Source organism: Eptatretus burgeri, chromosome 14 (assembly GCF_056783735.1).
Source record: "Eptatretus burgeri isolate ZD-2024b chromosome 14, Ebu_testis_v1, whole genome shotgun sequence".
Taxonomy (NCBI): Eukaryota; Metazoa; Chordata; class Myxini; order Myxiniformes; family Myxinidae; genus Eptatretus; species Eptatretus burgeri.
The window spans coordinates 28,740,373-28,764,242 of NC_140974.1; the positions used below are offsets into that span (position 1 = coordinate 28,740,373).

General features: G+C 41.7%; 2 long non-coding RNA genes across 3 annotated transcripts in view; one reads left to right on the plus strand and one right to left on the minus strand.

Annotated features, from left to right (window-relative positions):
- Window positions 1–23,870, plus strand: part of LOC147012872 (uncharacterized) — a 128,699-nt gene that overhangs the window by 46,787 nt on the left and 58,042 nt on the right. The window lies entirely within an intron of this gene.
- LOC147012873 (uncharacterized) overlaps window positions 19,958–23,870 on the minus strand; it is a 107,421-nt gene continuing 103,508 nt past the window's right edge. For both annotated transcript variants that reach the window (XR_015051099.1, XR_015051098.1), the window contains exon 3: window positions 19,958–20,993. This is a non-coding gene — a long non-coding RNA (uncharacterized LOC147012873). The remainder of the gene's footprint in view (window positions 20,994–23,870) is intronic.

The following is a 23,870-nucleotide window of genomic DNA, read 5'->3' on the forward strand; positions in this document are numbered from 1 at the left end:
CAAACTTAAGCTTTCAACATTTTAACCTCGACAAAGCAATAATTAGGGTAACGGTTTTCCTCGAAATAAAATGTTTCATTTACATACAGGAGGCTGAGACCTTCATCCCCATCCCCATATAGTTTACTATATGAACAGAGTAGTTCATTTAGAATTTTATTTTATTTCATCCCAACATTTAATCCTCTCTAGTAGCATCACTCAGGAGAAAAAGACATCCACTAACAGTGTCGTCTCATCAAAAGAGACCTCCCGCCATCACGGCGCTCCGCATCCACTCTCAGCCAAGTGCACTTGCCGGGCGACCCTTCTGAATTAATGGCCCTGTAACGGCCCTGGTGAGCCAGCATGCAAATGACATTCTCGTTGAACAAAATGGAAACATACACAAAGTCGGTTTCATCGTTTCTTCCTCCGATGGAGATGAATGGTGTGTGTGTTTTTAAAAAAAAAAAATCGAATATAGACCTGTTTTATATGAAGATGAGTTGAATATTATTTGAAAAAATTCTCACGCATAAACTGGATCGTGCGAGGATGAGGCATCGACCAAGCGAGGTGTATCCTTTTGGGTGCACCTCGTGCTATGGCTTTGAGAATTTTGGAGGTGGTTCATGTTTTCTACTCGATATTCACGTTCATGATGCGTAATTTTTCCCAAAATTGGATCCTATATCATTATAACTTAGTTAGCTTGAGCTGGCAAAATTGCATGGCTTGTGGGTGAGCAATGAAAGAGCAACGAGAGCCATTTTTCAGGGTGACAGTGTAATCACTTCAGAGGCTAGCCTTTGGCTTGAGTTCTGCCGGAACCATGAAAAATAAACATTCAAACCCTTTTGGCTTTATTGCGCTTCACTCTGATTGGTAAACGTCCACGTAAGCTGTCAGATTTTTGTCCAAATGTCATCTGCAACCTTTGCTTCTGTGGCCTGTGTTCATCCTTGTGTCGGGGCATCTGTGGTTTTAATAATAGAGGCAGTTACAGGTTGGGAGGTCGAAATTTACCTGATTCATGAAACGTAATCCCAACACCAGATTGATGTCCTCCTGTGATTCAAATTGGTTGAGCCTATAAAAAACACAAGTGTGCAGTGTCATATCGAAATTTCCTTTTGTTTGAGCTCTCAAAAATGTCTATACAGTAATATTATCGCCTGCAGATGACATTTGATTTCTATTTGGAAGAGGTTCCTTATAGGGAGCACTGTATGGGGGCAACATATTGAATCGGAAAGTCTCCGAGGAGGGAAGGTGGCAAATTCATGGAAATTTAGTATTTACCCCTGATGCTGGCTTGAAGACCTACTCCTGAAAAATATCATGATGCAAAAAATCCCATTTGCCTGACACCCCTGTGAATGGTGCTGAGCTCCACAATGCAATGCACTAGAGGATTGTTGTTGGTTTAAGTTCTCAAGTGAATCAAAGCCAGGAGCACACTCTGGTTTAACTATCCTCTGATTCGTTTGAGAGGTGAAATTTAGAAGAAAAAAACCCAGCAATTATTAATCCATAGTAATATTGACAAAAACATTCAATTCATCTTTTGAAGGTCGTGAATGTGTGCTCAAAGTAGCTGGAAGTTTCATCGATTTATAGACTGGGAAGGAATGAACTATAAGGTATTGTCCACATTACTATATGCTCTGATTCAAATAATACCAAGGAATGTTTAGGATCTTCAATAAACTGTGAGCAGAGAAGCTTACTTAACACCAAGAACGATAATAATAATAATAATAATAATAATAATAATAATAATAATAATAATAAAAAATACAATTGCGAGCAGTGCTGTAAACTTTCAAGCAGTCCCAATCTGCCACCCACATAAAGCCTCATTCATACGTTTTTGGGGGAAATAGAACCCAAATCCATCGTCAGAAGGAAAACTAAAAAAACTACCCCCGTGTGGGGGTGACGGCCATCTCTATAATACCACAAGTTCTCAATGTTCAGTTATGACCGAAGACGACTGCGCAGTTCTACTGCGCAGCTCGAACTGCGCAGTTTGGTTAAAGATGACTCGGCATTTTGGCGCGCGCTTGCACGGAATTATATTTTGAAAATAAATGCCGACGTTTATATTTCGGGTTTTGAAACTTTTGCACCTTCGGCAGAAAATGTATAAATATACAAGCATGAGTTCCTGTTACTAGGGTGTAGTGTTCTCAGGTCAGGAGGGATTTTTGGCCAAAGTTGAAGTCACGTGACGCGAAAACGAAAGCAAATATCGAAAATCCGGCCTGACCAAATCTAGATATTGTCCCATAGATTCATATGCCACAATCAAATTCAAGATAACTTAAGAAATGTAGGAGGAGATAAATTTTGAAAATCGTCATTTTGCAACTACATGAAGCAATTTTCGCAAAATTCAAAGTCACGTGACGTGTACGTATTCGAAGATATCGGTATTCTTTAGAATGAACATGAAAGACAAGGTCAGCTGCTATGCAATGACACCGTTCACTAACTTTCACCATGCCTAGTAGAGAATAGCCTCCTGAAGGTTGGGCAGTTTTTGCAAATTTTGAAGTCACGTGACATGAAAACGAAAGCGAAATTCGAAAATCCATCCTGACCAAATGTAGATATTGTCCCATAGATTCATATGCCACAATCAAATTCAAGATCGCTTGATAAATGTAGGAGGAGATAGATTTTGAAAATCGTCATTTTCGCATTTTTTGCCAACTTTGAAGTCACGTGACACGAAAGCGAATATCGAAAATCCGGCCCGAACAAATTTAGATATTGTCCCATAGATTCATATGCTACAATCAAATTCAAGATCACTTGAGAAATGGCGGAGGAGATAGAATTTGAAAATCGTCATTTTTGCAACTTCAAAGGCCTCGTGACCTTGACCTTGACCTTCGGTGACCTTGAAAGTCACCATCGTGTACGTTTCATCGACCTCTATCAGGATCACTAATGACCAGATCTCCCACTTCAACTTCATTGTGAATGCACGAACGGACGGAACGAAGGACATCGACACCCATATTATTAGGTCATGCTCGAAGAGATGACCTAAAAAGGTAAGGTATGTTACCTTATGTGACCCATTCAGCATCAGTGGGGGAAACTACACATAGTAATGTACTTTAGTCAAATTTTAGTGTTGTGATTATGTAACATTCGAGCAACAACGAGCTTCCAGAGTTTATAGAGCAGAAGCTTAAACTCACATTTCAATACCGCTTTGGTCCTCGGGGTACTTAAGCTATTGGGCAAATTTCATAGTGATCAGTTTAGTGAGAAAAATATTGTTTCATGCTTGGGCAAAATCAAAGATGGTTGCAAAAACAGGACATTTCAAAACAAGAGCGAAGTCAATGGCATGCCATCGCAAATCCCCACGCTTCCCACCAAAAGCAGTTGAAGATGGCAAAACGTTCCACTAGGAATTAACGAATATCAAATTTTGAATTAAATTTTTTTACATTTTGACCCCTGTGACCCCAAGTTCCCATCCCTGGGGCATGAACCAGAGGTCAAATACAAAATATTTTTTACATATTCAATGCATCCACCCCCCCCTTGTTGATTTGATATGCAAAGTTTCATTTACTTCTTCTTCTTCTTTCGGCTGCTCCCGTTAGGGGTCGCCACAGCGGATCATCCGTATGATCTGCATAGTGATTTGGCACATGTTTTATGCCGGATGCCCTTCCTGACGCAACCCTGGTCGCCTCTTACGACACAGGGATATGGTCCACCTATTTTAACCGGGGTATACACCGGCCCAGTATACTGGTACTCATTTCGCCGACCTCGGAAGGATGACAGGCTCAGTCAACCTCCTGGTGTATTAATTCAGTGGCCCAACGGGGCTTGAACTCAGGACCTTTTGGATCCCAAGCCGCTGCCCTAACCACTGCGCCAACACCAGGATACACCTTCAAAGTTTCATTTACAAATGTTTAAAATGTGTCCATAATTGCATTTTTAGGTATTCGACCTTTTGACCTCCACCCCAAGGGACGAGGACAAAAGTGACACTGCTCTTGCACCTTCATGCCATGTGTTGATCATAACTACCATGTTTGGTGAATTTCTGCCCAAACGTTTAGGAGGAGATAGCATGACAGACAGATGGGCAGATGGATGGAGCCGAATTCAATATCTCCCCGTTTTTTTCAAAAATTTGGGGATAAAATCAAATTCCGTTTGGATCAAGTTCCAGGGGTGTGCTATAGACATGAGCAGATTGGCATAGTCAGGTGGAAGATTTTTCTGAAAGTAGTTTCACAATAATTGGTGGAATGAGAATAATAATACTGAGAGAGAGAGAGAGAGAGAGAGAGAGAGAGAGAGAGAGAGAGAGAGAGAGAGAAAGAGAGAGAGAGAGAGAGAGAGAGAGAGAGAGAGAGAGAGAGAGAGAGAGAGAGAGAGAGAGAGAGAGAGAGAGAGAGAGAGAGAGAGAGAGAGAGAGAGAGAGAGAGAGAGAGAGAGAGAGAGAGAGAGAGAGAGAGAGAGAGAGAGAGAGAGAGAGAGAGAGAGAGAGAGAGAGAGAGAGAGAGAGAGAGAGAGAGAGAGAGAGAGAGAGAGAGAGAGAGAGAGAGAGAGAGAGAGAGAGAGAGAGAGAGAGAGAGAGAGAGAGAGAGAGAGAGAGAGAGAGAGAGAGAGAGAGAGAGAGAGAGAGAGAGAGAGAGAGAGAGAGAGAGAGAGAGAGACACAACACAACAGAGTTTGTAAAGTTAAACGCTGGCACATCTGCAAAAAACTGATGTCCCAGTTCCAGAAAATTAGTGGAAACGTGAACCAAAAGCAATCACTGCAAACATTGAAGTACCGCCCACATAGGACCTTATGATCCCCTCGAGCATGAACATCAAAAACAAAGCATTGCAACCAGATATCATACCTAGTACAAAAAAAAGAGAAGAAGGCATTGTTAACTGAGGTGTTTATTGCAGTGATTTTGGAATAAAAAAACTGCAGAAATCAAGAAAATAACCAAATACTAAGACCTCAAGAATGAAGTGAAAAGATCCAGGAACCTGAAGAATGCTGAAGTTGAACCAGTGGTTGTTGCAGAGACGGGAATAATGAAACAGAACTACAAAGAGATATTCAAAACCATCCCTGGAAATATTATTACAAATGAACTACATTTGGAAGCTGTCCAGGGGATCGGTGATGATTGTGAAGAGAGCCCTCGACATAAAACTTTGAGAACAGAAAACTTCACAGCTTTGTCCATGGATTGTGACCCCTTACCGGAGTAAATGTGGATACTTTGAGCCTGCTCTGGGAGGACTCCATTCCGCATGCTGAAACATGCATGTGAGGATATGAAGTATGGATGAAGTATAATACTGAAAAACTGGAGGTTTTTGGGAGTATAATGATGGCAATTTCCCTTCTACAGTCTACAAGTGTACAATTAAACTTAAATAAAAGAAGTAAAAAAGACGTAAAATGTGATAGCCCCTGTTGTTTTAGTAATTTTGCGATATGAAGATGAAGGATTAGCCCATATTTATGTACAACCAAAATGGCCGCCCATCTACCAGTCGGCAATCTTTGATCAGATCACAAAATAAAGTGAGGGGCAGATGTATGCCATCACCTACTGTACTTGTGCCAAGTTTGAACAAAATATGACCATGCATCTCTGAGAAATGGTTGGGTACGCATTTATGTAACAAAATGGCCACCAGTCAGCCATCTTGGATGTGATCTTGAAAAAAATGATGTGCATATGTAAGCCATCATTCTTTTTCTGTGTGAGTTTGCCATCATTCCAAGTTTGAACAACATCGGTAAATGTATGTCCGAGATATGGTTTGACACTGGGGTTTTTTTTACAACTAGAATGTCTGCCAGTCAGTCGTCTTTGATCGACGTAAAATGCCACATGTGAAACATCACAATTATGATCGATTAGTCATGGTGAATATGCTTTAAATTTCAAGCTGATCGGACGCATGGTCTGGCAGCCGGAATTATTTAATATTTTTAATCTGGGTTCAGGGATTTAGATCAAATTTGGTACAAGTATATATAATAATGTAATAATGTGGGTGGAGGCATAGCTGGTGACATCGCGACATCAAAGAGTGCCATTCTCGTTTTTATATGTATCGATGTTGAAGTGACTGGTGGATAATGAAAGCAGTTTGCACAAAACGGCTAAACACAGCAATGTCGTCTAAAAATGAAAATGCACATTTTCAGTGGGCGAGACACCACCAAAGGCACTGCATGGCACCACGGGCCCAAAAGTGTTGGTCGACTTGAGATGTGTACGTTATTTATTATACACCCGATATATATATATATATATATATATATATATATATATATATATATATATATATATATATATATATATATATATATATATATATATCAGGGCGTATTATGTGATACCGGTCGTCCATCCGTCCGTCTGTCTGTCCGTCCGTCCGTCCATCCATTCCTGCCTGCACCCTAACTCCCAAAGTTTTCAACTTTCACGTTTCATATTTGGTACATAGGGACAGACTGTGGAGATGGTGGGTCGCGACATACGTTCGTCATCTAAAGCGGTTGCCATGGCAACCCGGATGCTGTTTTCCATGTAGTAGCACAATTCTATATATACCTTCTTGTTCGGGCATATATTGTGCTCACTTGAGCTCTTGTTTTTATATATATCTATGTCGAAGTGACAGGTGGATAATAAAAGATCACACAAAAAGGTTAAACCAAGTGACGTTATCCAAAAATGAAATTGCCAATGTTTTCAGCAGGTGAGGCACCACCAAAGGCGGGTGAGGCATCACCCGAAGCACCATGGGTGAGGAACCACCCAAGGCACCGCAGGTCCAACACAGTCAGTCAATGTGAAATGTGAACGATATTAATTTTTTATATGTATCTCTGTCGAAGTGAAGGGTGGATTATATTAGGAGATCGCACAAAAAGGTGAAACAAAGTGATGTCATCCAAAATGAAATTGCACAACATTTTCAGCGGGCAAGGCACCATCTGAGGCACTGTATGGCACCATGGGCCAAACACAGTCAGTCGATGTGAGAGATGTATGCTACTTTTTTACATGTATCTCTGTCAAAGTGCCGGGTGGATAATGAAAGTAGTTCATACAAAAAGGTTAAGGTCAAGAGATTCTCGAGGTTATCGTATGTGCGGAAATGAAATAAAGCCACAGACACTGGTGTATCAAGGTGTTTATAAGTGATTGAAGATATGAAGATGAGGCATTCAATGATATGAGTGAAGAAAATGAAAAAAACATTTTTGAGCACATTATCATTAAAAAAATCATTGCGGCCTGTTCCAAGTCAAGGCATTGTTGAGCAGGCCCCAAAAAACGGCGAATTAAGACCCCGGCAAGGGAGAGTGAGGTGATCAAGGATGTGCCTTGATAAAGGATATAATTAAATAAGGCCGTTAAATATCTTCAAAAGGCGGTGTTTAATTTAACCCAGACCCCCAATTTTCATCCATGCACTCCCTTGGAGTTCCATTGGTATGCATGTAACGGTTCACACTGCTAGGTTTCATGGTTTTGGAGTTATGTAGGACACATACACAGACTGACATTTATTATTATGGACGAGCAGATTACCCACCCGATGGACGATCTTCTTCCAAGCATGCAACGCATTAACTTCTGACGTATACCTTTATTTGGGCGGTGTATAGGCAACTAACAGCTCTGTTTCGGCAACAAAAAAAACCCAGGTTACGTGCATGAAGTAAAAACATACCTACTGCTTATAATTCAAAACACCTCACTGTGCTGGAAAAACGTGGGGACAGGAGGAATACTGCACCGTAAATGGTGGAGACACCCACCTGGAGATGTTGCTACATGATACACATTTACATAGAAAATTTGTGTCCCTCCACCTCCACCCCTCCGCCCTCAAGACCACCAGCAATGATAAAAACACCCCGACACATTAATTTGGGTCATGCTGATCCTATTCTTATTTGGTGTTGGTTTAATGGTGAGGGTGGTGGGCTTCAGATCCTATGATCCTGAGTGATCCTGAATTCAAGCTCCACTCGGCTGTTTAATTAATACCAGGTGGCGTTAACTCTGCCTGTCATCCTTCTGAGGTCAGTAAAATGAGTGACAGTTTGCTGGTATACTGTGTCGGATGGTGACCTGTCCAGTATTGTGTCCAATGGCCATGGAGTCTGCTAAGGCAGCACCAACGCTCTGCACAGAGTCTGGTCTCAATGGATGGACGGAGGGATCCCATGCAGCAAGTCTGGATGTAATCAGCCCAGAAATGTAGGAGGAGCACAACAAACAAACACCGGTCTGTGAATTATAGTAAGGGTTATTCTCACACGTTTTTTTTAAAAAGTGGGGGATATTGTAATCAGCTTCATCTGTCTGTTCATCTCTCCATGTGTTTCTGTCTGTTACGCTACTATCTCCTCTTCAACACTTATGCAGAAATTTACCAAACTTGGGAATAATGGTCACCACATGGCAAGAAGGTGAGACGGCAGTCATTTTTCGCTCCGCTCCCTTAGGCCCTGAAGGGTGGCCAAAAAGTTTAATACCAAAGAATGCAATTCTGGGCATAATTTTAACACGCCCCAGGGGGTGGATACTTGGGATGATAACAGAAGTTTTTTTTTTTCACTAAAAATTTGATATTGGGTCATACCTGGTGGAACTTTTAGCCATCTTTCAACTTTACTTTCGGTGGAAAGTCTGGGGATTTGCGATGGTGCACCATTGACTCCACTCGAGTTATTATCACCTCTGCCACTGAAGGTGGTCACGGAGGTTATGTTTTAACCCCTATTTGTTTGTCTGTCTGTGAGCAGAATATCTCACAAAGTTATCGACAGATTTGGTTGGAACTTGGTGGACAGGTTGGGTTTTATTTATTTATTCAGATGCAAGCCTGTGGTTGGTTGGCTGCATCATTTTTTTGGGGGGGGGCGTGCCTGTGCTGCTGATGCCAATTTGTGTATTATCATACCAGCACGTTGGTACTCATTTCGCCGACCTCGGAAGGATGACGGGCTGAGTAAACCCTCCCTGGTGTTAATTTAACAGCCCAACAGCCCAAGACCCTAGCATCTAAAGCCAAGCATCTTAACCGTTAAACCAATACCAGGCCTGACAGGTTTGGTGTGTGATGAGGAGAAATTGATTCAATTTTGCTGAAGATCAGGATCTGGATCCGGCCAATCACAAAACATAAACTCTTCAGCCTGGCAGAGGTATGTACTCCACCGAGCGCCGTTCTAGTTATTATTATAATGGTACATACAACCAAGAATCCTCCACTGCAATCATCATGGGTATTGTCATTCAGGAGAAGACAATCTGGGTCAGCCCATTCAACATTGTTTGTCCATTTATCATGTTTGTGTTCCCATTTGAGGCCTAAGCTCATGATGCTGGATCACAGGTTATAAACCCACATTGATATGGTGATTTGTCAAAATTCCTGGTGTTGGCTGAATGGATAGTGTGGTGGGCTTGGGATCCTGGGGTCCTGAGTTCAAATCCTACTTGGCTGTTGAATTAATACCAGGTGGGGTAGACTCAGCCTGTCATCCTTCTGAGCTGGCAACATGAGTATCAGCTTGCTGAGATCCTGTGTTGGAGTGGCGACCCGTCCAGGATTGTGCCAAATAGCCCCAGAGACTGCTTAGGAAGCACCAACACTCCACACAGAGTATGGTCCTAATGGATGGATGCATTTGTCTATTGTCTACATATATCTTTATCTTGCTTGAGATGTATCCACAAGCTCCTGCATGAGTCTCAAATCAGTGTATAAAATGAAGGACAGGGGGTGGGCACTCTGCGAGGTGTGCATCACCTTTTCTCTCCAACTTATACGAAGCTCAAGACATCAGTGTCATGGACTAGGCACCACTCTCCAGATGCATGAGAGCATCCCAAATAACACTACGCATTTGTCTCCATTGAGGACAAAGCTGCTCACTCACCTTTACACAATCTTAAAATATGTCTTCTCGACACAGTAAGCTGTACTTAGGCTTTTACATCAATTTTCTTGTTTGTAATTCTGAAGATAACTCTCAAATCCTTAGAAATTTGCACGAAGGACAATGAGCTTGCTTTGAGCTGCTTTGTAGAGGTGAGCTCCATGCTCGCATGAGCCATAATTCTATCGTTTTGCAATCCTGCAGAGACCGAGAACTGATGGGGAAGTGGTTTCCTGGCTTTTCATATCAATCGATAAACAACAACATTGTTGTGCTTGGGAATTTCAATTCCACAGATTATTTATATCAACCATCAGGTATTCTTGTGTGTTTCTTATGCCTTGAACTATTGTTCAAACCATGAACCCCAAGGCATAGAAATAATTAATAGATAATTTGGCTTCTCATTCCCCAGATTTTGGAATGTTTCTCCTGCTTGTATACTACACACCTCTGTACTGCTGCAGACTTCGGTGTACCTCTTTTCCACTGTATACCTCTGTGCCCATATACTATGTACCTGGATACCTCTTTAGCACTGGGTACCTCTTTTCCACTGTATACCCCTGTGCCCATATACTATGTACCTGGATACCTCTTTAGCACTGGGTACCTTTGTGCCATTGTGCCAATCCATAAGTGGAATCTTCACTTTTGAGACTTTTCTTTCATGCTTTTTATGTGCTGTAGATTGGTAAACATTACACTTACCAGTAATGGGAGATGATTAGTGAGGTGGACTATATGTGTCATTTTTTTTTCATGAGTGATTAATTATTATTTACAATCCTTCTTCCATCATGTTTACCACGACCTGATTCAGGATATAAATTATCTGTGCCTGAAACACGTGACATGAACACTTCATTATGTGTTTGATGATTATATATAGAAAAACTGAAAAAAAATAATTGTGCTTCTAATACACAGGACCATATAACTGTCACCTTTGATACAGTGCAAAGCAATGCGACCTCTCTTATGATGCACCAGGTGTAGCTACTGTAAGCACAGCACACTCTCAATGGTCGGTTTTAGAATAAGATATGTCATACTGTGTGTGTGTGTGTGTGTGTGTGTGTGTGTGTGTGTGTGTGTGTGTGTGTGTGTGTGTGTGTGTGTGTGTGTGTGTGTGTGTGTGTGTGTGTGTGTGTTTGTAATTTGATATTGTGATGAATTTTGTACATAAATCACGTGCAGGACTAAGAAATGTCTTTCGTATGAATTGTAGAGATACCAAAATCTAGTGGACAGATCACCATGTCGTCTGATCCTGAGATCCTGGCATCATGAGCCATTGATTAAAAAAAATATATTATTACCTCCACCACCGAAGGTGAAGGAGCTTATGTTTTCACTCCCTTCTGTCTGTTTGTCTGTTTGTTACTTGGCAAAATATAATAATAATAATAATTTTTGACAAGTATGTTGATCGCCTCCGTTTGTTTGTGTGTTTGTTTGTGCGTTTGTCTTTCCGTTCGCCTTCATTCCAAACCGCTCAACCGATAACTCTAAAACTTTCAGAGATTAATGTCACCGACCCTGCGACGGTCGGGCATTGAAGTATCGTAAAATTCGGTCGACCAAAAAGGTCTACATAGGCCAACAGGCCAATTTGAGCGAAATGTTCTGAAATCCTCAAATTTCATCTGATTGACGTGAAATTTGAACAGTATATGCATATCAGGTTACTGAATTCAATTTCCTATTACTTTTGAGGTAATCTTAGGTGAAAAGGTCAACACAGGCCATAAGGTCAACCCAAAATAGGCCAAATTCTTAAATTGTTTCTAAAATTGTCAATTTTCATCCGATTGACTTGAAATATGAAGACCATTTGCATATCGGTTCGCTGAATTCAACTACTTATTAATTTTGAGATCAACATCGGCCAAAAGGCCAATTTGGGCCAAATTGGGCAAAAATTTCTAAATCCTCAATTTTCATCCGATTGAGTTATAATTTGAACAGCATTTGCATATCAGGTCACTGAATTCAACCACCTATTATTTTTGTGGTCACCATAGGCAAAAAGGTCAACATCGACCGAAAGGTTCAACATCGGCCAAATTTCTAAAATCCTCAATATTAATCCAATTAACTTGAAAATTGAAGAACATTTGCATATCAGGTCACTGAATTCAACAACCTATTAATTTTGAGGAAAACAGGCCACAAGTTCAAAATAGGCCAAAAGGCCAATTTGGGCCAAATTTTATAAAATCCTCAATTTTAATCCGATTGACTTGAAATTTGAAGACCATTTGCATCGCTGGTCGCTGAATTTAACTACCCATTAATTTTAAGGTCAAAAGGTCAACACAGGCCTAGTTTCTAAAATTGATAGATAGGGCCAAAAACTAAATATATCACTCTATCTCAGAAAGTTCTGGACAAGTTATGACAAAACAAGGTGGATGAGTTGGATAGGTGACAAGAACAAGCGGATTCGATTTTGGTTCCGATCCAGCCCATCAGTGGGATACAAAACGTGAACTGTTCCACCTGCAGAGGTATGTGCTTTACTGAGTGCCATTCTACTTTGTGCTGTTTTGCCAAGTTGTCACTCGATGAGTGATTTTTCATTTGTGTGTTTGTCTGTTTGTGTGCAGGATATCTCAAAAAGTTGTACACGAATCCGGATGAAATTTTGTGGACAGGTTCGGTGTCTGACAAGGCCAAACTGTTTAGATTTTGTTGAAGATCCATATCCGGATTCAGCTACTAGAATTTTTTAAGTGATTCTTCACCATTGATAGATTGGGCCAAAAATAACATTTGGACAGAGAGCACAAAATCTCAAGAAGTTGTTGATGGATTCGGACGAAACTTGGTGGTGACATTGGGTGTCTGACAAGGACCAATTGATTCCATTTTGGTGAAGATCCTATTCCATATCTGGAAACGATAATTATTTAATTTTCAAAGTGATTCTTCACCATTGAAAGGTAGGGCTAAAAACAATATACTGCATCGCATGATATTTCAAAAATGTATTGGGCCCGATTTGATCAGGCATTGCTGGGTGGAGGTATGTGATCTACCGAGTGCCCTTCTTGTTTTTTGGGGTTTTTTTGCACAAAAATGTCGGCTCATAGAAGAGCAAAGTAACAGAGGGAGGAAGGGAACACACCTACAATGGGGGCAGTGAGACAGTAAGGCATATGTATATGTGGATACAGATGACATATAAGTGAGATATATGTGGATACAGCAATGGGATAACCAAACAGGATAAGGAAACCGAATATGGAAGGAAGCATAACAACTTGCAATAGATGTGGAGAGGGAAGAGTGGGATTGAATAGAATGAGGAAGAAGGTTCCTACCCTGGAAAAGAATGAGTTAGGAAGCAGTGGACATGAGCAGTAAACCTGGGTTTTAGGAATTTCAGAATGAGAGCATCATTGGAAAAACGCGTGTGACCTGGAAAGTTACGAGCAATGGACTGAGAGATGAAAGAGTAGAGGAAGTAAGACTTGAGGGGAGGTGAGAAAGAGGTCACCCAGCCTGCCTGCATTGCAAGACCATCAGATCCAATTTTTTCCTTTTATGAGCTTCAGTTGGGAGCATTAATCACAGATTTGATGCTTTTTCACACATAAAAATATACTTACTATTGACTTTCATTGGACGGCTCTCAGATGATACATCGCTTGCTTCCAGTATACAAATGACACAAACAAATGAAACACATTAACCAAGTAAGTAATCAATATTTGCTAAAGCATTTGATAACAGCATTTGTTGATAGTGCATGAGAGTGTTGGTTCCCAATGTGACCGGGGACTCATATATCAGTTATTTATTTATTTATTTATTTCCGAGACATGGTGAAGGCTTAGGGTCCGGGGATCGCCATCATTAACGGTGAATATTTTCTGAACCGCAGAGTTTGCTCGACGAGTGTTGATTCAAAGTTCTGCAAACCATGAATGTGGCACACCAGTCTTTTTGGAGGTCGTCCATGATGGTGGTGTAATGAAGCTTCTGCCATTGCAAACAGATCAATGGCATCTCTGCTTTGTATATCATCTTCTCTAGCCGTGTATCCTAAACCTTTTAACCAGAAACCCAAGTTTTTCCATCCTTCCTTGATTCTAGACTCTTCCTTTCTGCATCGTTGCTCCTCTTATTATAATAATTGCCTAGTGTTGTGCAATTCCATGTTTTCTTCCAACCTTTTCACCATAACGGCTCCGACACAATCTTTTCTACTCCTGATCGAGTCTGCCATTGTGTCTTGTGCCCGTCGTTTTTTTTTTCTACTCCATTCTCATTACATTTTCTTTTCATCTCTGTCATGTAACTCGTCCACGAGTCACAATTATTCTACCAAAAGGTTGCATCGATCTTCCTCAACAGAAATCTGATGTCTTGCGTACCAATCTACTTTGCATCTTCTAAGGATCGTACATCTCATACGGGAAAATAAATGCGTAATTTGCTAAAATTATTTGCTCCACAAAGCAGGACAGTCTTTTCGAAAGTGTATTTATGGCTATGGTTGTCAAGCATTTGAGATGCCATCCGTTCAATTGTAGATTTGAAGGAGTTAAGGAGATGCAAGATTTAAATAAAAAAAAAACCCAATCAAAATGTCACCTGCATTGACAAGGCCTGTGAGACGGTGCAAAACTCGCAGCTCTTTGATCGGCAGAAAAATGCCATCTGTGCAGAGGACCGCCCGAACCGGAATACATTTTGAGAACAAAATTCACTCCTGAAAACGCTCAAAGAACACATTTTATTCAACATGATCGAACTTCAAACTTTTCAGTGTGACAGAACAGTATAGTGGAATTAGATGGGTCCTCCTGAACTTTCAACCTGCACAAAGGATAAATTCCAGGTTGTCATTTGATTCTTCATTTTGGTGTCTTTTTTTTTTTTAAACATACATTGTGGAATAAAAGGGCTTCATATGACAATGGTGAAATTAATGGAAGCCAGGAATGAAACTTGATCTTTTAAAGGTATTGCCACAACCTCGGTACAATCTGCTCGGAGCGTAAGGTCACGTAGGTTGTGCACGAATAAAATGCCTGGCATATTTTAAGTAAGACGGGACATTACATGTTCATAAAAGTAACTCCATTGGAGGGATCCAGTTCAAAATGATGGAACCTATGGTAATAAAATGAATCCTTTCAAAGTAACTGCAGAAAAAAGCCATTTTGTTTTGTATATTCATCCATTTATATTCCAGGCTGGATTATATTCCCTGTGGAGGCTCAACATTTAAAGGCCTTGCCTTCACTAAATATCCCAGGACATGCCAGTACCACAGCTAGTTGAGGAGAAACCAATCCCTTTGACCGGTAATAATGGAAAAGAAAAGCTCAATGTACTCACGACATCACAATATTCCTAAGAAGTTATTCGATGGTACAGTTGCAGGTATAAAAAGGGACTGTGAGAGCAGCCACAAACAGCACTGAACTTATCAATGGATGAAAACAACCAGTCAGACGTTTACTAACACAGGGAGCTACAGTTAGCAGATTAAAACAAGTTTTCTTTAAGATCATAATGTGTGTGTGTGTGTGTGTGTGTGTGTGTGTGTGTGTGTGTGTGTGTGTGTGTGTGTGTGTGTGTGTGTGTGTGTGAGATGGAGAGAGAGAGAGAGAGAGAGAGAGAGAGAGAGAGAGAGAGAGAGAGAGAGAGAGAGAGAGAGAGAGAGAGAGAGAGAGAGAGAGAGAGAGAGAGAGAGAGAGAGAGAGAGAGAGAGAGAGAGAGAGAGAGAGAGAGAGAGAGAGAGAGAGAGAGAGAGAGAGAGAGAGAGAGAGAGAGAGAGAGAGAGAGAGAGAGAGAGAGAGAGAGAGAGAGAGGAAGACAGAGGCAGAGAGAAGGAGAGAGAATAGAGGTGAATAGAGGTGAATAGAGGTGAATAGAGGGGAAGAGAGAGGAAGAGAGATTAGAGGAGAAGAGAGAGAGAGAGATGAGAGATGAGAGATGAGAGATGAGAGATGAGAGATGGAGAGAGAGAGAGAGAGAGAGAGAGAGAGAGAGAGAGAGAGAGACAGAGAGAGAGAGAGAGAGACAGAGAGAGAGAGACAGAGAGAGAGAGAGAGAGAGAGAGAGAGAGAAGAGAAGAGAAGAGAAGAGAAGAGAAGAGAAGAGAAGAGAAGAGAAGAGAAGAGAAGAGAAGAGAATAGAGATGAGAGAGGAAGAGAGAAGAAGATCTTAACGAAACTTCACCAAGTTGGAGGGATAGTCTCCACTGAGAAGCCCATTGATTTTGAGGTCAAAAGTCAAAGGTCGTCTTGTGGTCAAATTTCTAAAATCGTCAATTTTCATCCGATTGACTTGAAATTGGATCAGGATTTCCATATTGCGGCACGGAATTGGGAAACCAATTATTTTTTAGATCAAAATATAAAAAAGGTCATCTCAAGGTCAAACTTCTAAAATCATCAATTTTTATCTAATTGACATGACAGTTAAACAGCAATTTCAAAATGCATTACTGAATTGGGAAACCACCTATTTTTGGTCAAAGATCAAATTTTTGATCATAAGGTCAAAGGTCAATTCGATGTCAAACATCTAAAATCATCAATTTCCAACTGAAAAATCGTCAATTTGTAAACGATTAACATGCAAGTTGAACAGGATTTACATAGACCATTACTGATTTTGGAAAGCAACTATTTTTGAGGTCAAATGGTTAAAGGTCAACTCAAGGTCAAACTTCTAAAATCATCAATTTCAATCTGAAAAAATCAATTTTCATCCGATTTATCTGAGCTTTGATTAAAATTGTCATTTTAAATGTTAATGAAATGGACAATTTCATGTATCAATGGCAACCTTTGAAGAGGGTGGTGGATTTTGCACGGCGTTGTTTTCCTCTTTTTATGTTTATCGCTTAGAGATCACAGTTTTAAACTGATCTTCACGAAAATTCACCACATGATAGAGTTTGTCATAAGCAAGAAGCCTATTGTTTTTGTGGTCAAAAGGTCAACATAGGACAAAAAGTTGACATGGTCATTTTTAAAACTGTCAATTTTCATCCATTTGACTTGAAATTTGAAGAGTATTTGTGTATTTTGTCATTGAACTCAATCCCCAATTATTTTCTAAGCTCAAATTTGTTCTCTGGATTTCACAAGTATCGTGCCATGCATGACATCTTTCTTGTTTATTTATATTTTCATTTACGGACACTTTCCAACAGTTCTTTAATTTTTCCTGGTGTATCAGCTTTGTTGTCTATCGGCACGTCAAATTACCTTGCTTCCCAATTGTCTCGGGTCGCTCACCTACATTTATTTTTTTAAATTATTTATTTTCATTTATTTATATTGTTATGATTGTGGGGGTAGATAGAGGAATCTAATAGGGAATATCGCATTGTGTCGAATTGCTTGGTCTGTGGACATGTAGGAGGCATCTCGATGTGACAAAGAAGGAAACCTGTAAGCTTAAGTGTTACGTGTCACCACACAAGGGGTGGTGCGGTGTTAATTAGCCTAGGGATTAAGAATAAGTTCCCCAGTATGTGATTGCCCTCTGTGAATTTTCCCTTTGTATTTATATTTCAAGATCGTAAATAAAGGTGGGGAACACATCCCTAAAACCACAACAAACGGGCAGAAAGCCTCGCCTTCATAGGTTGACAACAAGCAATCACACCCCCGAGGGATGATTGATGGGCGTAATGTCAGAAGCAAGCCGAGCAGGCAGAAGCCCCGCTTTCCTGGATTTTGTGCGAGCAGCCAACGCCCCGGGAGGTGGAGGATTAATAAGACAGAGGAGAGTGGAGTTCAATAAAGGTTGGCTTGCGCGCTTTTGGTGGAGAGCCGTGATCAGTAGGCTGGATATTTTGAGAGGCATCTTACTCAGTAGGCTTGCGCATTGTGGGAGGCTTCTGACTGAATAGTTGAAGAGGAGGGCAGAGTGCACGCACGAGTCAGAGGCGGAGTCAGAGCGAGAGCGGAGGTTGAGTGCACATCAAGGAGGACGATACGACCATTGAATTTGTGTTGAGGCGATTTGGTTTGTGTGGTAAAGCAAGATGCTGGCCTTTGGCTCTTGGTTGCGTCAGTGAGGATGATCGGCACACGAAGCCGTTACACTGGGGCTCTGAGCTTTGGTGTGGAGTGCCGCTTGTGGATTGTCTGGTATGTGTTTGACCCGCTACAAGAGAAGCGCCATTTTTGTGCACGCCTGCACGTGCGAATGGGAACGCCCAGTTCCACAGGAACCTGCTCTGGGCCAAGCTAAGTACAAGAATACTCAAATGAAGGGTTTTTCTTTTAATTTTATGTTCCCTTTGTCTGTATTTGAGTTTGTGTGAGAGGCATCTCAATTGTAGGATGTATTATTTTATTATTATTATCATTACCCTTTTTAATTATTGTCCATTGTAAACATTCATTTATTTTCACCAAATGTATTATTTTTATGAAACTGTAGCCGTGTATCTGTGGTGGGGTTCGGTTGTAAACGCCCCATCCCCCTTGTGCTGTCCTGGTGCAGCGCCCTTGTGCTGTGCTTCTCCTTGGTGGATCGTCTCTCCGCCATTTCGCCCCCTTTCCCACACACACATTAATCTCCGAGTCTCGGTTGCAGCCTTTAAGGGAGAAGATTTGCCATCCATCCAGGTAGGGGTTAAACCCTCCGGACACGACAATATTTTTATTTGCAGACACATTCCGAGGGTTCTGTGTTTTTCTTGTTGTATCAGCTTCGATTTCCTTTGGCACGCAACATTTCAGCTTTCTACGTCACCTGGAAGATCCCGACCAATAATATCAGTCAGTTAGTGAGTGAGTCAGTCAGTCAGTGAATGGTTAGGTTGAGCTGTATATTCAAATGTAAGACTAGGAAGGAGCTCGAAGAAGTAAAGAGCAAAGATGGAGTCATCAGGAGGAACCTGGAGAGGATGCGGGTTTCAGCCGCTCATCCACAACCCTCAAACCCATCCAGGTGCAGCCACGTCAGCCTTACAGAAAAATTTCTGCAAGAATTCACTTATCCGTTGAGAGATAGATAACAAAAGAGAGGAATAGGGAGTAAAAGAGACGAAAGAGAAGAAAAAGCAAGAATTAGAATGAATTACAAGAATTGTGAATTTTTTTTTACAAAGAAATGTGAAAAGAACAATGAACAAAGTTGTCGGGAAGAACCTGGACAGATATATTTCAGCAGTCACTCTCCAGGCTCAAATGCAGAAACATGTACAAGCAACCAGAGGTATTACATACTAACTACACATACATACAAATAAGCTGTGTAAGTTTCAATCTTATACCTTGAAAAATTCCTGAGGTTTGGCAATTATAAAATCACAAAAAGATCCCATTTGATTTTGAGTGGGGTGAAATTGTTATCATGGACACCGTTTTTTCTTTGCCACGTCGGATATTTTCTTTGAGAAAAGTGGGACTTCACCTAGGTTGTTGACATTTTGACTTTTTGACCTCAAAATCAACAGGCTTTTTGCTTATGACGAACTCCACCATTTGGTGAAATTTCATGATGATCGGTTTAAAAGGGGGTGAATACTTTTGCAGACCAATGTACATCTACGTACACTATATGTACATCTATCACTTATCAGATAACTTTAGGGGAACATAGACATTCACCTAATTTACATGAATTGCAAAGCCTTCAGAAGAAATGGAATAAAACAATTTAGAGTATTTTAACCTGGGATCCTACTGTTGTAAGCTATGGATTTTGTTGGGTATGCCATAAGGAAAGACACCCAACCAACTCAACGATGATTCGATTTTGATGCCTTGACCCAAATATAAAGGTCGGGATGACTTAAGCTTGTCCGACTAGCAAGCTTGTGAGACAAGAATGTGATGGTTCTATCCTGATTGGTGCATGACTGGAGAAAATAGAAATTTTTCCAAAAACATGCCGAAACACAGTAGAAGCTTGCTCCTGGAAACAGACTTACAGTCCAGATTACATGAATTCGGTGTTATTTACAAATTTAAACCATGATACCATGGACATAGGAGCCATTTTTAGGGTGGGGGGGGGGGAGTGGCTCCAGATTTGTCCGAATGGTGGCTATGTTGCCTGAATGTACGCCTGAAGCCATTGTGTGCCGTTTTGGCATGCGTTTCTTGGTCGTCCGAGTACATTTCCTTTTTGTAATGATCACATTTCATGTGATAGCAATAGGGTCATTTTCAGCATTTCATGGGGAACATTTTTTTTTTATTATTGTGACCTCACATATTATGATGATCGGACAATCTGAAAAAAAGGAAAATGAATATACATATAAGAGGTGCATTAAGACATCTACATCAACAGGCAACAAAACATGGTGTAAACGAGAACAGCCACTCGACTCGATTAAAGGCAAACCTCCGGCAGAGATTCAGATCACACAGCGGGCCACTCCACCATCCCCCCTCCACTCTTCAGACGTCCCAAGGCCCTGTACAACTTATTCGCATAGACACTGGCCATTTATGACACCCGAGACACTGAGTGAATCATATTATTTCATGGACACGACACCAAATTCGTCCACTGGTGATATGCCATTTCTTGCTTCTTATTGAACTTGTGACAGTATTCACCCGTACTCAAGCTTACCAGCTTATGGGACTCTGCTCAGACTGGACAAAGTCATCAACCTTTAGCGGTTAGTAGAAGTCGAAAACTCGATTTTCTATATACTTGGCAACTCAGCTCTGATACCAGATATGGTTCGACATAAAGTGTGAAATATCACTTAATGGGAATAGTACATTAGGGCCTGGAAGATGTTCGAGCAAGCAAGCAAGCCAGCAAGTCACCAGCCATATTTATTTGAAATGAAAATCGATAGACATCGTCATTACATTAATGGAGTGACATTTCTGGATCTAGATATGATTGATCAGGTCAAACAAGAATATAGTTCTTTAATTTTGTGGTCAATGTTCTGCATTCCCCAATTGAACCATCAATGCAAACTTTGGCCCTTGCTCTTGGACAATGCAGGTCATGATAACCTTGGGGGAATAAACTTCCAAGCCATTTGTCTTTCTCTCTTCTCAGCATTTCTCATGACATCTGACCTGGGCAGAATCAGAATAGAAAACAAAAGTCTGGATTTTGCACTTTTTTATATCAATCACAAAGGATGACTAATATGGTGACATCAATTTTCGCCTTGGCCCTTAATTACCCTTCATTTGAAGTAATAACCTTCAATTAGATAAAAAGCTTTCCAATTTCATTTCCACGACGAATCTGCTCAGTGCGGCTCACAAAGATCCCAGGCCTGGCTTGGCCACCAGGCAGTGAGAGTTTAACCAGTGCATTGCCAATGTTAGGCCTTCACAACAGTTTTATCACATAGCTTATTCATAACTTACATTGGAATAACTTTGTTATCATTCTCAATTATCACTCCAGTAAATGGTGAAAGGGAGAGAGTATTGATATGTGACAGTATGTTTGATAGATTATATTGTGGATTGAGCGGGCGATGAAATTGCATTTCATTAAATTCGTAATACAAATATAAATGCATACCTCTTGCTTAGTTTTTCATTCATAACTCGTCAATCGTTCAACAACTCCACACTAACTTTGGTAATATATTTATACATGTTAACTTGACATTTGTCCAAGGAGGAAAGGCCCCTTGGGAAGGGGGGATATTATTAGTTTCAATATTGTTTTGTAATAACAGTAATATTGTTGCGGACCCGGGGTCGGGGGCGAGAAGACCACGAGGGGAGGTGGGGGGGGAACTACCTCGGGTTCGCACCAGACTCTCCGGAATCGCAGGTGGTCGCACATGAATAACTTTGTGATGCGGCGGGTCACTAATCGACCGTGAACGCCAATAAATTCACCACGTGACTTAGGGTACTCGGCCTAATGAATACCGGTTACCTAATGGTCATGTGATCTAATTACTGGGGGACAAGCCCTCGGTACGCCTTGTTCAAATCGGATCAACTTACTGGATCAGATCCAGTCGAGCATAACTACCCAAGAACATACCGGCTAGAAAACATCATTGGGAGATAATGTCCCGGCGAAGCTAGGATATGGACCATGCTGGACCAATGAAGGACATGACAAAAACGAGCTGGGAACATTTCTACACAAAGCATTTATTTACAATCAAGCAAGGAAAAGCATGTGGCACAGTGAATGGGGTTTATTGTTGTTATTATGTACAGCAGGGATAGCAAGGGATCAGTGGGGTGCGACAAAAGGCAAACAATTTACAAAAGCAGAGAGAGAGATAGAGCAGACTTATCGTGTTAAAACTTCTACAATCTTAACTTATGCTACGAGAGGCACCACCACAAACACACACAAACCCGATGAAGATTAGAAAGTCCTCATCTGCTCTCCTTCCTTCTGGCTAATGGCTTCACAATTCCTGGCACGGGTGGCTTTCCAACGCAACCCAGTATGCTTTGGGGGAGGTAGGAGGGAGAAATAATGGTGTCTAAGGTGTGGGAGTGGGAGGTGTGGTGTGGTGCAATATGGGGGGGGGAGGTCATGCCAGAGGAAACTGCGATTGCAAATCAGTGATGGATGCTCTTTTGTGTGTCCAAAGGGGATAAGATAGAGGGGTGCAGACAGAGAGAGAGAGAGAGAGAGAGAGAGAGAGAGAGAGAGAGAGAGAGAGAGAGAGAGAGAGAGAGAGAGAGAGAGAGAGAGAGAGAGAGAGAGAGAGAGAGAGAGAGAGAGAGAGAGAGAGAGAGAGAGAGAGAGAGAGAGAGAGAGAGAGAGAGAGAGAGAGAGAGAGAGAGAGAGAGAGAGAGAGAGAGAGAGAGAGAGAGAGAGAGAGAGAGAGAGAGAGAGAGAGAGAGAGAGAGAGAGAGAGAGAGAGAGAGAGAGAGAGAGAGAGAGAGAGAGAGAGAGAGAGAGAGAGAGAGAGAGAGAGAGAGAGAGAGAGAGAGAGAGAGAGAGAGAGAGAGAGAGAGAGAGAGAGAGAGAGAGAGAGAGAGAGAGAGAGAGAGAGAGAGAGAGAGAGAGAGAGAGAGAGAGAGAGAGAGAGAGAGAGAGAGAGAGAGAGAGAGAGAGAGAGAGAGAGAGAGAGAGAGAGAGAGAGAGAGAGAGAGAGAGAGAGAGAGAGAGAGAGAGAGAGAGAGAGAGAGAGAGAGAGAGAGAGAGAGAGAGAGAGAGAGAGAGAGAGAGAGAGAGAGAGAGAGAGAGAGAGAGAGAGAGAGAGAGAGAGAGAGAGAGAGAGAGAGAGAGAGAGAGAGAGAGAGAGAGAGAGAGAGAGAGAGAGAGAGAGAGAGAGAGAGAGAGAGAGAGAGAGAGAGAGAGAGAGAGAGAGAGAGAGAGAGAGAGAGAGAGAGAGAGAGAGAGAGAGAGAGAGAGAGAGAGAGAGAGAGAGAGAGAGAGAGAGAGAGAGAGAGAGAGAGAGAGAGAGAGAGAGAGAGAGAGAGAGAGAGAGAGAGAGAGAGAGAGAGAGAGAGAGAGAGAGAGAGAGAGAGAGAGAGAGAGAGAGAGAGAGAGAGAGAGAGAGAAGGAAGATGCGTGAGGCAAAAGATTCCGAGCCGAGTTGTGCATCGGTCTGTGAGTGTGGCGTGTACCTCCGTGGGACGCTCCGCTTGAGCGTTTCCACCTCAAGAGTCAGCGCATTATCTCCTGCTTAGTCACTTTGCCAGGGACCGTGGAAACGTGTGCTCCACACTGGTCCCAGAGGAACATCTGTCGCACACCAACCACGAGTATAGATACAGCGATGGGCAGACAATGAGGAGCAGTGAAGAAGAGGGTGGAGCAGAGAGGAGAAGGAGAGGGCGAAGCAGACAGGTGAAAAAGAGGGCGAGGTGGGCAGGCGAAAAGAGGGCGAGGCAGGCAGGCGAAAAAGAGGGCGGACGGCTTCGCGATCCGCCTTTTATAAGCCATGGGCGAAGGGTGGGGTGACGACCTGAAGCGACGTGCCTTGACCCGAATTGCGCTTCACTGTTGGGCCA